We start from the raw sequence: 16,332 nt of genomic DNA, 5'->3' as shown, positions 1-16,332 counted from the left end.
CAGTTTTGCTTTTCCACTCATTATTTGATAGTTATTAGAATTGTTTCCAGTTTGTGGCTACTCTGAATAATGCTTCTAGGAACATTTGTGTACAACACTGTATATGGACATATGTTTTCTTTTTTTTTTTTGCGGTATGCGGGCCTCTCACTGTTGTGGCCTCTCCCGTTGCAGAGCACAGGCTCCGGACGTGCAGGCCTAGCGGCCATGGCTCACGGACTTAGTTGCTCCGTGGCATGTGGGATCTTCCCGGACCAGGGCACGAACCCGTGTCTCCTGCATCGGCAGGCGGATTCTCAACCACTGAGCCACCAGGGAAGCCCATGGACATATGTTTTCATTTCTCTTGGATAGATACTACTTTTGAGCAGATGTGCTGGGTTGTATGGTAAGTTTAACTTTTTAAGAAGCTGCCAAACTGTTTACCAAAGTGGCTGTATTGTTTTCACTCATGCTAGAAGTGTATAAAGGTTCTAGTTTCTCCTACTGTCCCCAACACTTGGTACTGTCTGTCTTTTTAATTGTAGCCATTCTAGTGGCATAAAGTGCCTTCTTATTATGGTTTAATTTGCATTTTCCTCTTTTATGTGCTTCTTCACCATTCCTACATGGCCATTTACATGTCTTCTTTGGTGAGATGTCTGTCTATTCAAGTCTCTTCTCCAGTTTTTAATTGGGATATTCACTTATTATTTTCTTTTCCCTCCAGTGGGAAAATTAGAATTCAGAGCTGCTACAATATACTACTTAAAGCATCTAGTTCTCTTAAAATAAAAATCATGATACATGTAATGAAACAGGAAAGTATGATCCATTCTCAGGAGGAAAAAAACAATATGAACTGTCTGTAAGGGCCCCCAATATTAAACTTGGCATACAAAAGCTTTAAATCAGCTATTTTGAATATGTTCAAAGAGCTAAAAGAAATCATGTTCAAAGAATTTAAGGATAACTTTGACAATAATGACTTATCAAATAGAGAGCATCAATAAAGGCATAGAAAATTCAAAAAGAACAAATAGAAATTCTGTATCTGAAAAGTATAATAACTGAAATGAAGAGTTCACTGGAGAAGCTCAACAGCAGATTCAAGATGGTAGAGGAAGAGTCAGTAAACTTGAAGACAGATCAATAAAAATTATCCATCCTGAAGAACAGAAAGAAAATTGAATATTAAAAAATGAACAGTCTCAAAGACCTTCCAACATACACATAATAGGAATCCCAGAAAGGAGCAAAAGAAAAGAGAGCAGAAAAAATATTTGAAGAACTAAATAAATTTAAAAACCAAATAAACAAACTTCATAAATTTGGTAAAAGAACTTTAATCTACAGATCCATAACTCTCATGAAACTCCAAGTAGAATAAACACAAAGACCTCTACACCTAGCCACACTGGAGTCAAACTTTTGAAAGATAAAGCGATAATTGAATGAATGCAGCAAGAGGAAAACAAGTCAGCATTACTGATGACCAAAAATATGATTAATAGCATACTTCTTTTCAGAAATAATGGAGGCTGGAAAGCATTGAGATGTAAAGAAAAGTGCTAAGAATAAACAAAAAAGAAAATACAAAACTATTAAATGAGAATTCTATTTTCAGCAAATAGTCCTCAAAAATATAGGTGAAATAAAGATATTCTCAGATTTAAAAAGGACAGAGAATTTGTTACTAGCAGACATGCCTTACAATAAGTACTAAAGGAAGTCCCTCACATTAAAGGATATGACAGCAGATGATGAGTAGAATGTACATGAGGAAATAAAGACATCAGAAAAGATAAACATGTAGGCAAATATAAAAAAAATGGTATATTACAGTTTTTCCTCTTTTACCTCCTGATTGTAGACATAAAGATGCATAAAATAATAATTATAAAATTATTATATATATAGATGTTTTATATATGATATCTTCATGTATATTTATACATAAAATATATAAGTACCTGGGAGTGACGAGAGCAACCCCAGGCAAAAATGCCATAGACTTCCACTGCCCTTACCCACGGTTCAGTAGTTTTCCATAATAAACAATTCTCAAATTATCATGTGCCTTGGACCAATTTCCAGACTCCAGAAATGGTTACTTTGTCAATTTGTGGGGGGGAGTTTTTTTCTTTTACTTTTAGGGAAAGGACTTGCCAGTCTCCTCACACCACCATTCTGGAAGCCCCTACACCTCTTTTTCATAGCTTCATCAGGAATGGGTTAAGCCAGAAGTAGTATTAAAGTTCAACTTTCCACGAAGCTAAATTTTCATAGAAAAACAAGAACCTTACCTTGTTCTTGTTATTATTCTTGTTCTTGTCTTATTCTTGGCAATAAAAGTTAAAGAACTAAAGTCCTTAGAATGATGTGCTTTTGAGACTCTATGAGATTCCCAAGGTCAAAGGTATTCCTAAGTTACCTCAGTTAATAAGAATTTGCTGCCAGTTTTCAGGAAAGTAAGAAACAAGGGCAATGCTTGAGCAGTTGCAAAATGAGGACTTCGGAGAACAGAATGCTATTCAGAATGCAATAGGAGTTCTAGCACTCAGAAAGCAGCTCTCTAACTCAGAATCAATTTTAAAAGTCATCCTCTCAAGCAAGTTGTTCACTGCCCTCTACTTCGGTATGTGTGCCCTTAGCTTTGTTCTGTCTGTGCTTTACTGTGGTCTATCCATCAGCTACTGGGACTTGATTCATATTTGTTCTACTCCATGGATTCCATTAACTCATGACTTTCACTGGATCATGGCCTCTTTACTATTTTCTTTTCTATGTCTCTCTCAATTCTTTCCCACCTGGCATTTGTGACATTGTTCAATGCTCCACAAAAAAGAGGATCTGATTGAGTTTTATAGTACAGTGTTCCTCAAAATCTAATGGGCATAATAATCAACTTAGAATCTTGGTAAAAATGAATATTTTTGATTTAGAAAGTCTGGGGTGGGGCTGAAGATTCTCCTAGGTGATACTGGTGCTTCTGGCACACGGACCACTCTTTCACTATCAAGACTATATTAGCACTTAGAACAGGATTCAGCTACTGGGTAGAGCTCTCGCAACAAACAGTGCCTTATAGGCCACAGGCTAGCTTTTAGCTGGTGGCTTCTGCATTACAGGTTAATCCCCCATCAATCAGTTGTGGGCTGGGCCACAGGATTAAGTGGTACAAAGCACGGTGCTCTATGTATTCAAAAACCCATGGCTCTAGAGGTGGCAGACATTCTGTAGCCTCTGTCCCGTACAAATAAACGCTGGTGTTTCGCTAAGCGGTTCCTTTTTTTTTTAACTTTGCTGATCAAGGCGAGTAACTCATCTTGGAACTTAATGAGTCTGCAGAGGACTATTGGCCAGGTGTCCATAATACCCACATTTCCCAAGGAAAGTGCAGTGTTAGCTTTTGCACAAATGGCACTATTTAGCCGTGGGTTTGCTTCTCTCTTTCTCAGTCTCTCTTCTCTCTCTCTTTCTCTCTCACTGTTTGTTTTCACTTTGGAGCTATATGTCTGATGAAAGCAATTATAGATCCTCTAATTTATTCTTGGAGATAGTAGCTGTGGGGAAATAAATGGACAACAGTATTCTGAAATCCATAGGATCTGACGATGCAGCAAACAGAAACATAGAAGCATATATTCTAAGTGGGATTTAAAAAACAATCACAAAACAAACAGACAGACAAACCTTAAGATGAAGAAAGGGAGAAATGAAAGGTAAGAATAGTAAAGGTAAGACAGATATGTTGAGAAGAGGACCACCTACTTGCCCTCTTTACTCCCCAGCCCATTTTCTGTAAGTCCATATATGGACAAATAACCTGTATTTTTATACCTGCACAGGATGAGAATATATGAAAACAAAACAACAGAAGATAATATGGATGATAAACATGCATATGAAAACTTTTTATATATTTTCTTTGTCTTTCAGAAATGGAAATGAATTCAGAGTAGTATTCCATACCTACTTTTTCCATTTAATTGGAGGCTAGGTCTCTACAATTTTAAGCAAATTATATAGAGTACCTTGTATACTATTCAGTACCTACTCACTATAAGGATAGCACTCTCTATCTCTGTCCATCGATTTATCTTTGTACCTATCACCATAGTTTATAATGCCCCTTCATCTTTTAATTAAGTTAATGAGGGACCATCAATGATGAGCCAAACATTGTACCACTGCAAACAGAAAGGACTCATTCATCTCTATGTCCCTGGTGCAGTGCTTGGCTACACACCGATCCCTAACCCAGTGTGGATCTGAGTCCTCAGAGCCATTTCTATAAAACAAGGAGCCTATACAAGACGTTCCCTAAGGTCCCTTCCTCATCACATTTAAAATGCAGATTTTGCCTGAAAGTTTAAAGAAAATTGAGAATGACCTATTTAATCGCCAAGAGGAAACACATGCAACTTAAGTGCTGTTCACATATGGCAGCAAGACAGAAACAGTGTTTGCACCAATGATAAGCATTTCCTCTGAAACCTGAAAGCCAGAAACATATATCCCATCTATGTCCCGTGATCAGCAGGCATAAGGCTGGCATGTTTTCCTTGGAATCTAGAAAGTATTTGGAGCCATGCTGGGCTTGGCAGAAGCTGAAGCTAGCCAAGGCCTGGTTCTGATCATTTACAGCTGCTTCCCAGTCTGCTGTCACCCAACCAGACTCTAATGAATCCTAAGCCAGGCCTGCCTGCTGTGGCTTCTGAAAGGGGCGGAGGCAGCAACGCCTCTATTAAACCAGCCTTCTAGTTAGTGAATGAGAATATTGTTGCTGGAGAGCTCTCGTCAACTAACACAACTAAAGAAAACCTCTCCCTCCATCTCCCCTGAATTAATTGTAAGACACCAGTAATCTCATTTGGACAAATGAAAAGATGTGAGATAACAGAGCTACATTTTTCAATGGATAATGGTGGTTACAATGGAAGAAACAACACTGATCACAGAAATGTGCATGAGTTTTCTTTACAACTGGAACAATTTAAATCAGCACAATCTGGGAAGGTAATGATTGAATACTTCTAATAGGGTGGATTTCAGAATATTCCTGAAGAGATTATGATAAAGATCAAGGTGAAATAATACACAGTCTTTCAGAATATGATCATGAATTTGATATACAGTTCTGAAAGTTAAAAATATAAGAAAATCATATATGTAATATAATCTTTCCTAAATCACAAGCTCCACAACATTCAACAAAAGGCCTAATGCATAAATGATGTCAGGACAAATGTTTGATGAATTATGGAAGGAAGGAAGAAAGGAAGGGGGGAGGGAGGGAGGGAGGGAAGAAAGGAGTGTATTCTGTTCAAAAATTTAAAAATATAACTAGAATAGTACAGAAGCAACCAGGAAAATCATCTTAAAAATTCCTATCCACATTCCTTACAGTAACCTTGGTTTGAACTGTCACAGAATAAAATAGCAGGGAAAAACCTCTCTGAGGTATTCGGAGAGGGAATTAATCCTTGACTTTGCTAGACACATCCATTTGCTACCAAAACTAGTCTAATGTATAAAAACAGAAAAGCAATATAGTGTCATTTTTAAAGCACCCTTGAAATCTGAACACATTAAAATAGTTGTATTTGGAGAAACATGTGAATCTTTCATCACTTATTAATGGCAATAGGATCATATTAGGGCCTGTTTAAATGTTCCACAGTTATTCTTATTTAAAGGCTTGTGAAAGATGACAAACAGTACCGTAGCAATATGTTATCAACATAACCTCATGGATCTAATGAATGACGCCCTCCTAAAAGTAACTGTCCTCCTTGATAGAGGACAGTTATTTTTAGGCATCAGCTAAAATCATTTTAATATAGGTACCCATTAAGATACTATACTTGCCTATACATTTTTTTTTTTTTTTTTTTTGCGGTACGCGGGCCTCTCACCGCTGTGGCCTCTCCCGTTGCGGAGCACAGGCTCCGGACGCGCAGGCCCAGTGGTCATGGCTCACGGGCCCAGCCACTCTGTGGCATGTTGGATCCTCCCAGACCGGGGCACAAACCCGTGTCCCCTGCATTGGCAGGTGGACTCTCAGCCACTGCGCCACCAGGGAAGCCCTGCCTATACATTTTTAAAAGCTAAGAAATCCTTGAAAAATTTTTTTCTTTTCTTTTTTTCTTGGGAAAATACTAGAAACATACTGTGCTTGAAAGAGCTATAATTCATAAACAAGATAAAAGTTATAAAATATGTGTAGGAAAGCATAACATGAATATATATACATATATATGTATGCATTTATAAATAAAATGAATGATGCTAGAATGGTCAAAAGAGAATGGACTCAACTCTGGTTTAGATCTAGTTATGTGAGCTGTGGCAAATACTTTGCTTCTCTGAGCTTCCAACTCTTCGGTGCTAAAATAAAGAGAAGGCTGGCTATGTTTCATCTAAGGTTATTTCCAATAATAAAATGCCATGATCTCAAATATCTGCAATTTGATATTTCAACTCAGGTACCGTAATGGTACCAAAAGAAGAAAAGTCTTGGTAATATTTTTGGAAAGCATGGGCTCAAGACAAATGTAGCATGGAAATATTGGAGATGAGACAGCTCCAAATGTAGCAAACGTAATATGGTAGTATAATTTAATATGATGACTATAGTTCAATTTATGCCCTATTTTTAACCTAAGTGAAACTACTGTAGATTTATTTCTGAATCTGCTTTTGGACAACATATTGTAAATCAAAAATAATTACAGAATATTAAATATTCCAATGGTCTCTGTGAACTATGTCCTAAAATATTCTTCTAAGCTTTCCAGAGAAATCCTCAGGAGAGTTGGAATAATGGGGAGCTTATTATTGTTCTAGTCATTATGATATAGATGTGGCTTTACTTACATTACTCATTAATTGTTATGTGTATTCATGTATATCGGTATACTGAGCTTGTTAAAAGCAACATTTTCTCAAAAATTAAAGAACAAATTCAGTCCATTTGAATTACTTAGGTAGATGAGAACCACTAGGAATCTTCATGGTGAACAGAAGTCTTCATGGGAAGATATCTGGAGATAAAAATCATCAGAATGAACCAGAAACAGGGAAAAAGAAATGGGACAGATGACTGTGAAAAAGGGCGGAACAAGAAAGACAAAGAGTTATGAAGAAAGAAAATATCTCTTGTCCAACATTAGTAGAAGATGGTAGATTTAAATAAATAAATAAATAAATAGGGCTTCCCTGGTGGCACAGTGGTTGAGAGTCCTCCTGCCGATGCAGGGGACGTGGGTTCGTGCCCCGGTCCGGGAAGATCCCACATGCCGCGGAGCGGCTGGGCCCGTGAGCCATGGCCGCTGAGCCTGCGCGTCCGGAGCCTGTGCTCCGCAACGGGAGAGGCCACAACTGTGAGAGGTCCGCGTACCGCAAAACAAAACAAAACAAAAAAATAGAGAAAGAGGAAGAGTAAAATTTGCATTCTCAATTTGAAATTCTGGAGTTATTATTCTGAGGTGGAGATTCCATGACTACTACAGCACAGCCTAGAGAGTCAGACATGCCAGGTATGGAGAAGAGTTTAGGTGCCAATCCAACCGGTGTCACTTTGGAGAATCTATACTTCATGTGGAAAGAAGCAAGACCCAGACACTGCATTTGAACTATAACTCTGCTTGAAGAAGTGTGTAAATAGTTATTCTTTCTTCTCTGTGATCCTTGATTCATTTACTCTTCAAGCCAATATTGCTTAGTTTCTATGTTGAACTGTCACATTGGTGTTCTTACAGTTAGTTTCCAAAACCTTTTGCCAGGAAAAAAAAAAAAAACAGCTTCTTCAGTAGAGATTAAGTATTTATATACTTTGTAAAACATCTTTACTTTCCAATCACTTTGCATCAAACCAGAAGCAGTGCCCGAATAATTCCTCGAAGTAAATTCTACCCTAGCCCAGAGTTTGGATCAAACATAAAGGCAACCCTGACATTGTGGTACACCTCCACTAGGTGGCAGCAGCAGGCGGGTGTGTGGCCCTGTGAAAGACCAGGTTGCAAGGGGTTTTTTAAAAAACTTGAAAAGAAGGGCAGGGGAATTTCAACAGCATAATCTCAGGCAGATGCCTGGAAATCTACTAGATTAAAGATGGAAAAGGACAGAAACAAGGAACTAGAAACAGGGAAAAAGCACTGCAACTCACGCTGTCGGTGCTGCTGAAGTTGGAGCTGACTGTGCGAGGAGTCCCCTGAATCTGGCCAAATTCATTCCCCCCTTCCCAGGGGACCTGTCTCCATCCTGGAGATTGTTCAGGAGGACTTCTCTGGGGTGCTGAGGAGCAGGGTAGATGGGGCAGCAGGTGGGCCATCAAAGCATGTGAATATCAATGCTGGCACAGCTTATCTCCCATTCTGTGCTGCCCGTGGAGCCAAATGCCCAGGATTCAGCCCAGCTGTGGCACCCCATGGTACCCCCATTCCCTAGAGGGACCTCACACTGCAACCCTTTTCTGACTACAGAGACCAAATAATCTCTTATCCAAACCAGAACACTTCTGAGTGTGAAACTAGTGCTATTAATTATCCCATCAGAACATCAGACACACCCAGGCTCCTAGGGCAAACAGAGATGTATGGCCATCCCATTCCTAACTCTTTACTTTATGAGAACTACTCAAGTCCTCAGAGTCCTGGCAGGTAGCTTGAACTTGCCTTTTTATTTTCTCCATTCAAGAGCGCCAGCACAGAGTAAACAAACTCTCAATAAGTGTTTGCAAAGTGAATAATAGCGGCTGATGTTTTGTGAGCATACTCAAAGGACGTTTAACGCAACCTACAAACTGGGTGACTTTACAGATGAGGAAAACTCAGATTCAGAGAGGTTAGGTATCAATATCAATATAGCAGGAACCAGACCAGAAGTCAACTCCTACACAAGTGTTTTTCCACATCAGTGTTTCAATGGGGATATTAAAATGATTGCTCAATGCAACCCAAACTAACTCTTCAACACTTCTCTCTTGCGTGAATCAAGGATTTAAAGGAAAAAAGGAAGACTAGCATTACAAACCATCCATCCAAGAGAAGACATTATAGCATGCCTCTGTGAACGGAGACGCAAAAGCTAATGTTTGCAGGGGGCAGGCAGGTGACAGAAATGGGGAAAGCGGCTGGCCAGGCTGGGGAGACCTGGAGACTGGGTGCCCAGTCTGAAAGGCACAAGAGGCACAGAGCACAAGGCTGGGGCACATGACAACCAAGTGGAAATGCAGTCCTGGTGTCGTTTGTTCAGTGAAGAGCTAGAAATACGTGTTTTATGTGAGATCTCCTTTTTAAGCAGAAGAAAAATTGTAAAACCCTGGATAAGCCAAATCGATGTATCTGTGACTTCATCTTTGACCTATAGGTTGCTGTGGTCCTCAGCTCCCAGATGGCACCTCCGGATATGCTGATTTTACTGGTTTAGGGGTATGACCCGGGCAACAAGATTTTTTTTTTTTAACATCTTTATTAGAGTATAATTGCTTTACAATGGTGTGTTAGTTTCTGCTTTATAACAAAGTGAATCAGTTATACATATACATATGTCACCATATCTCTTCCCTCTTGTGTCTCCCTCCCTCCCACCCTCCCTATCCCACCCCTCTAGGTGGTCACAGAGCACTGAGCTGGTCTCCCTTTGCTTTGCGGCTGCTTCCCACTAGCTATCTCTTTTATGTTTGTTAGTGTATATATGTCCATGCCACTCTCTCACTTTGTCCCAGCTTACCCTTCACTCTGGCCGTATCCTCAAGTCCATTCTCTAGTAGGTCTGTGTCTTTACTCCCATCTTGCCCCTAGGTTCTTCATGACCATTTTTTTAAAAATTCCATATATATGTGTTAGCATATGGTATTTGTTATTCTCTTTCTGACTTACTTCACCCTGTATGACAGTCTCTAGGTCCATCCACCTCACTACAAATAACTCAATTTTGTTTCTTTTTATGGCTGAGTAATATTCCATTGTATATATGTGCCACATCTTCTTTATCCATGCATCTGTTGATGGACACTTAGGTTGCTTCCATGTCCTGGCTATTGTAAATAGAGCTGCAATGAACATTGTGGTACATGACTCTTTTTTAATTATGGTTTTCTCAGGGTATTTGCCCAGTAGTGGGATTGCTGGGTCATATGGTAGTTCTATTTGTAGTTTTTTAAGGAACCTCCATGCTGTTCTCCATAGTGGCTGTATCAATTTACATTCCCACCAACAGTGCAAGAGGGTTCCCTTTTCTCCACACCCTCTCCAGCATTTATTGTTTGTAGATTTTTTGATGATGGCCATTCTGACCTGTGTGAGGTGATACCTCATTGTAGTTTTGATTTGCATTTCTCTAATGATTAATGATGTTGAGCATCCTTTCAGATGTTTGTTGGCAATCTGTATATCTTCTTTGGAGAAATGTCTGTTTAGGTCTTCTGCCCATTTTTGGATTGGGTTGTTTGTGTTTTTGATATTGAGCTGCATGAACTGCTTGTAAATTTTGGAGATTAATCCTTTGTCAGTTGCTTCATTTGCAAATATTTTCTCCCATTCTGAGGGTTGTCTTTTCGTCTTGTTTATGGTTGCCTTTGCTGTGCAAAAGCTTTTCAGTTTCATTTGGTCCCATTTGTTTATTTTTGTTTTTATTTCCATTTCTCTAGGAGGTGGGTCAAAAAGGATCTTGCTGTGATTTATGTCAGAGTGTTCTGCCTATGTTTTCCTCTAAGAGTTTGATAGTGTCTGGCCTTACATTTAGGTCTTTAATTCATTTTGAGTTTATTTTTGTGTATGGTGTTAGGAAGTGTTCTAATTTCATTCTTTTACATGTAGCTGTCCAGTTTTCCCAGCGCCACTTATTGAAGAGGCTGTCTTTCCTCCACTGTATATTCTTGCCAGGCAACAAGATTTTTACAAACTCCCCAGGTGATCTATTGTGCAGCCAGAGTTGAGCTTTACAATTAAAATACAGTCATCATCAGCATGGGCATCATATGGGAATAAGAAGTGCAGAACCTGGGGTCCCACCAGATTCTGGTGAATCTATGAGATTCTATTGAATTACAGACTTCATTTTCAGCAGACTCCCAAGTAATTCATTGGAGCAGTGCTAATAATTCTAATAATGTTCACTTGGCAAACAGCCCAGGCCAATGCCAGACTTAAGATCTGCTACTCCATTCCTCATCCTGCTCCCCCTCCAAATCTGGCCCTACTGTCCCCAGAGGGCAGAATAGACTTTATGTTTTCTTTTGTTCTCCTGTGCTTTTGTTTTGTAACAGTCTTGCTCTTGTATTGGGGTCTGAAGAAGAAATAGTTCATCTCAGAAGTTGGTATATCTAAACATTTGCTCTTTTCTTTGATAGGGCAGAGCCTTAATTATGCAACTACAGTAAAAAGATCTTGTCCCAGGGGCTCCCAGAGACTATGGCTGGTCAAAAAATAATATTATTGGCTCTCTCTCCAAACAAGAACCCGATTCATCTTGAATCTAACGTTTGGCTTCTTTTATTCCACATCACTGAATTTATCATATACCTTTTAACCTGTCAGATGTCTCTGGCATAAATGTCACTGCACCGTCCATTATAGGATATAGTCTCTAAGTTTAAAAACTTTCTCCACTGTACAACAGAGAGAACTTTATTTTTTTTCAGGATCCAGATATTTGTTTTATTTTTTAATTTATCTTTTAATTTTTTTTTTTCTTTCAAGGTAACAGTAGTGTGTTTTTTTTTAATTGCACACATGTCTACAAACCTAATAAATAGGTTTTTTCTACTTTTCTTTTTTTTATACAGCAGGTTCTTATTAGTCATCCATTTTATACACATCAGTGTATACATGTCAATCCCAATTGCCCAATTCCTACCACCACCCGCCCGCCGCCTTCCCCCCTTGGTGTCCATACGTTTGTTCTCTACATCACAACAGAGAGAACTTAACGTTCCTTTGTCATCTGACATTCTCATCTTCATTAAGAGCTCTTAGAATGTGCTGGTTTCCCTTTAGGTAAACCTCATCTCCATTTATCTCTTCCTCCTGAGAAAAAAATTGAGTAGCCCCCATGCCGCGCAAGGCAGTCAGTCAATAAACGTTGAAATACAATAATAATAATGACCAGAAAGCTTCACGTTCTTCCTTACAGTTGCACGTTGCCATGGTTACCGCTAAACTCTTGTTTTGTTTCACTGGTCCTTCAATTCTTTTACATAAAATTCCTCAGGGTTTACTCCTCTCCCTTCACTTCCTTGAGAATGAGTGACTATCACTGATACAACACACCTGTGCTATGTACCTGTGACTATGTCAATGTAAAATGAAGGACATTATTTCTCATGAAACTTGAAGAACCAAATTATAGGAACGAGTTTAAAGGAGAGAAATGTGAGAACACTGTGATAAAAATCACAACACTCTACTTTTCCAACTGGGTCAAATTGCAAAAGGATGTAAAAAATAGAATGTTCATAACTAAGTTGCTGTGGATTCCTTATTGAATAAAAACACTTCTTCTTTAGAAGAAATGCTTGTGAAAGACATTTTTGAATACTGAAAAATGTTACTTTCTCCCCCAAAAGAATCTAAAGGAACTCATGCTCTGTGTATAATGTCTCTGTGACCCCAAAAGGTAGTGTTTCCCATTATGTACAGCTGAAAATTTTTCCTTGGATTGTTACTCTGGCGTTAGCATATCTTGAGGCTAGGCTTCTGACTCTCAGACCCCCAAATGATCTATTGGTGTTCCCTAAAATAGTCACTGCATTAGTAAATGTGTCTGCCAGGTTCAAAAGCCCTCCATTCTAGTTTTCTATGAAGCTGTAGTTTGGTGACACATTTAAAAGTTGCATATCCAGGTGTTAAGATATTTCTTGCTGCTTTCAGCAATCTCATTCATCATACACGAACAGCTATTGGCTATTTTCTCATTCACTTCCTGCATCAGTCCAGCCCAGAGACTTGGTTGACTGGCTTAGATCTCCTCTTTGCTAATTCCATTTTGAAACTTAACATTTACCAGATGACAGGGCTTCCAAGAACTAGGCATAGTGTCTAAAGTTAGGTCTTTATGTTACAAGCAACCAATGTCCACTTGCTAGTCTCAAGCTGAGACATCTTAACTGCAGGGCCAATATGAATGTTCTCGCCTCTTTCTATGGGTTAAATTATGAAAAATTGCTGATATTTAGCCATTTTGATCTACAAAAATGATGGTATCATATCATTTAGCATGAGAACTGAGGAAGAGGAGGGAAGAACGTGTTACCTCTGTGGTTTTGGCATATGCACAACTCCTGAGTCCTGCCTTTCTACACAAAGTGATAGACTCTCAAGCCTCGGTGAAAAATTGGAGGTATTATCAAATTCTTGCTGGAGAACACTAAATTATTCAAAGGCAGGTAGATAAATCATGAATGAATCAATTGTGCTTTTCCTGCCCCTCTATCTCGCTCACAGTCTCTAGCAGGCCAGCATAAGGAAAACGTAAAAAAGTCAAAACCATGACCATCTCCTCACAGGACATGCAGAGGGCAAGGAAGACAGAAAAGTGAAATTAATTGTTTTCTTTTAGGGTAGGGAGGTGAGTCTAAAACATGTGTTTTTCATAGGGCTTTGCTAGCCTACTAACCCAAGAAATATGCAAGGATTCCTTTGAAAGGAGGATAGAAAAATCAATGGCTAATATTTTCCAAGTCTCATCCAACTAAGAGATACTGGGTAATTATTATATCGAGGGCCATGTGCACTAGTGCAGCTCTATTCATCAACCATAACACAGCTACTAAATAAAAAAAACAATTTGATTAAATAAAAGAGAGGCGTCAGTGTGAGAGAACTACACGGCAGCAATGGCACAGGGGAAAATGAGGACACAATGAAATATGAGGTATGTCTGTAGCAGTAACTCATATTTGATAATGATGGATAGAAGATTCAGTCCTATATGTTTTACAGTTCTTCAGTTTACTAACCCCCTACGATTCTCTGGCTTGCTTTATCATTTTATGATCTTAATGATAGCAGTGGTAGATTTTACACTTAAAAGACCTGGCAACTAATTTTCTCGTGTACCTTCTCCATAGCAGAATATTATACATTGCCTCTAACAAGCTATGTGTGCCTCATTATGTTATTAAACCCTCCATGTTTCATATGCTTTATCTGTAAAATAAAGGGGCTAAATGACTAAATGACCTAAAGGTCCCTTCTGGTGAAAAGATGGCAGGAATACTAGATTCAGGCGAGAAGCTTCTGTGATGAACTCTACGTTCCTGAAAGTAGTGAGGTGAGATACTGTGGTTCAGCTTTTCCCAAATGTGGAATAAACATCACTTGGGAATATGTGAAATGATTTTAGGTGGGACATGAACACCCTTTTTGTTCAATACTAATTATGTTATTTTTTTAACTTCTATTATGGCAATTGATATTGGTTTTTCTGTTTGTGATAGAAATAAATTGATTTAAACAAATTAGGATGAAAAGTGATATATGTTAAGAAAAAGTAGTAAGTGAATGATAGTACCTGTTTAAGAAGGTGGTGGTAAATGACTGAGGTCTGGGAAACAATGCAGGGGTGGTTCTCAATGAGCAAACTGGGGTCATGTTTACTAATTTCTTTTAAGTGGCATTATTTTTGAAATTCTAAAAAAGAGACCTATCTTTTTAGAATTTGCTGAAACTATGTCTTTATGAAATGTTCTTCATTGGATGCCTGAATTCTGAGAATCAGATCCTTTCTCAAAGCCATTCTTTGAATTCTGAGGCGTTCTGACCTTCTTCAAAGCCATGGTCAAAGAACTGGTAAGGACAGAGGCCTGGGGGGTCACAGCAAGAAGGGCAGCAAATTGACATGATTCTCTTTAGCCCAGGGAGACCCTTCTGTCACCCCTGCATTCTTCTTATACCATCACAGATTCTTTGCAGCCTGCATCTGCCTGGCACTGCCCTAAGCCCTTTACATGCATTATCTCAAGTTTCCTTTTAACAATCGTGTAATGTAGATATTTTATCCCCATTTTATGTAGAATGAGATTAAGTATTCTGCTCTGGATGATGTGGTTCAAAACTGGTTGAGATAGGGTTAAAGACTAGATCTCTGTAACTGAAAACCTTTTGGACCTTATGTAAAGAACGTTTTTGAGAGAAATCTAATTGTTTCTGATCAAGATCCAGTACTTCAAAACATGAAATTGTTAGGTGCTATATTCCACTCTAAGGTAGGTGACAAAATACTGCTATTACCAAAGGAAAAAAGGGAATTACTTTAAATGGTCCTGAGTTTTCATCCTAATTTTTGCTGTGCTAAATCTTCAAATGATTTATTTCAAGGGACTTAGGTATAAACTAATTATTTGATTAGAAAGCCATTTTTTTCCCCTAAAATTGTTTCATTCTTCAGCCATTAAATTCACAACATGGGAAGCTTACTCACAAGTATAGAGCTTTTCATTAAATTTTTCTAAGGTTTCTCTCACCTTATGCATAATGCAATCATTTCCTGATCTCATTTTACAACAATATTTTAGATAATGATTCTTTTTTTTTTTTTGCTGTATGCGGGCCTCTCACTGTTGTGGCCTCTCCCGTGGCAGAGCACAGGCTCCATACGCACAGGCTCAGCAGCTATGGCTCACGGGCCCAGCCGCTCCACGGCATGTGGGATCCTCCCGGACCAGGGCACGAACCCGTATCCCCTGTATCGGCATGCGGACTCTCAACCACTGCGCCACCAGGGAAGCCCTAGATAATGATTCTTAGTTAACTCTGAGGACAACAAAATCTGCATGTGCTTGTATGCACACACACACTGGAAGCTCTAGCTCGCCAGTTTGGGTCACCAGTAATCTCACTTCTTCCAACTGCCAAGAATCCACTAGATAAAATATCACGGTACAATGAATACAGGGCCTGGACCATGAGGTACTGAAACAATGGAATTGGGACTAAGAAACAAGGGAGTGGGCAATGTCTCTAGGGATAGTTTTGGTTCGGTAGTTTGTGTTGGTAAAGATTTCTTGTGTATCCTTGGCTTATGTCACTCATGTGGTCCTCTGATGTAATTAATTGCCTAGAGCCTTGTTTCAAATGTCTCAAGAGAAGAGGCTCTTAGATAAATTGGGATTAACAATGTCCTCCTGCTGGCCTGGGAAACTTTATAAAAGCCTTGTAAGTCTTATCATTAGAGAGTTCTCCCATCTCAGGGGATGTATATTAGCACTATCATACACACACACACACACACACACACACACACACACACATATGATCATATATGCAAAGTTCTTGACATTGGCCTGGAACACACTACATATTCAATAAATGGATACTATTATTGAGAGACAGCATAGTGACAAGG

The 16,332-nt window shown here is 38.9% G+C and overlaps 1 protein-coding gene across 2 annotated transcripts in view; it reads right to left on the bottom strand.

The window, feature by feature from the left end:
* The window catches only part of PRKG1 (protein kinase cGMP-dependent 1), a 1,199,831-nt gene that overhangs the window by 767,640 nt on the left and 415,859 nt on the right, over positions 1 to 16,332 (bottom strand). The gene's annotated exons all lie outside the window — the stretch shown is intronic.

This window comes from Kogia breviceps, chromosome 2 (genome assembly GCF_026419965.1).
Source record: "Kogia breviceps isolate mKogBre1 chromosome 2, mKogBre1 haplotype 1, whole genome shotgun sequence".
Lineage (NCBI taxonomy): Eukaryota > Metazoa > Chordata > Mammalia > Artiodactyla > Physeteridae > Kogia > Kogia breviceps.
Note: the sequence above shows the minus strand (reverse complement) of the source record. Positions and strands in the feature narration are given on the sequence as shown.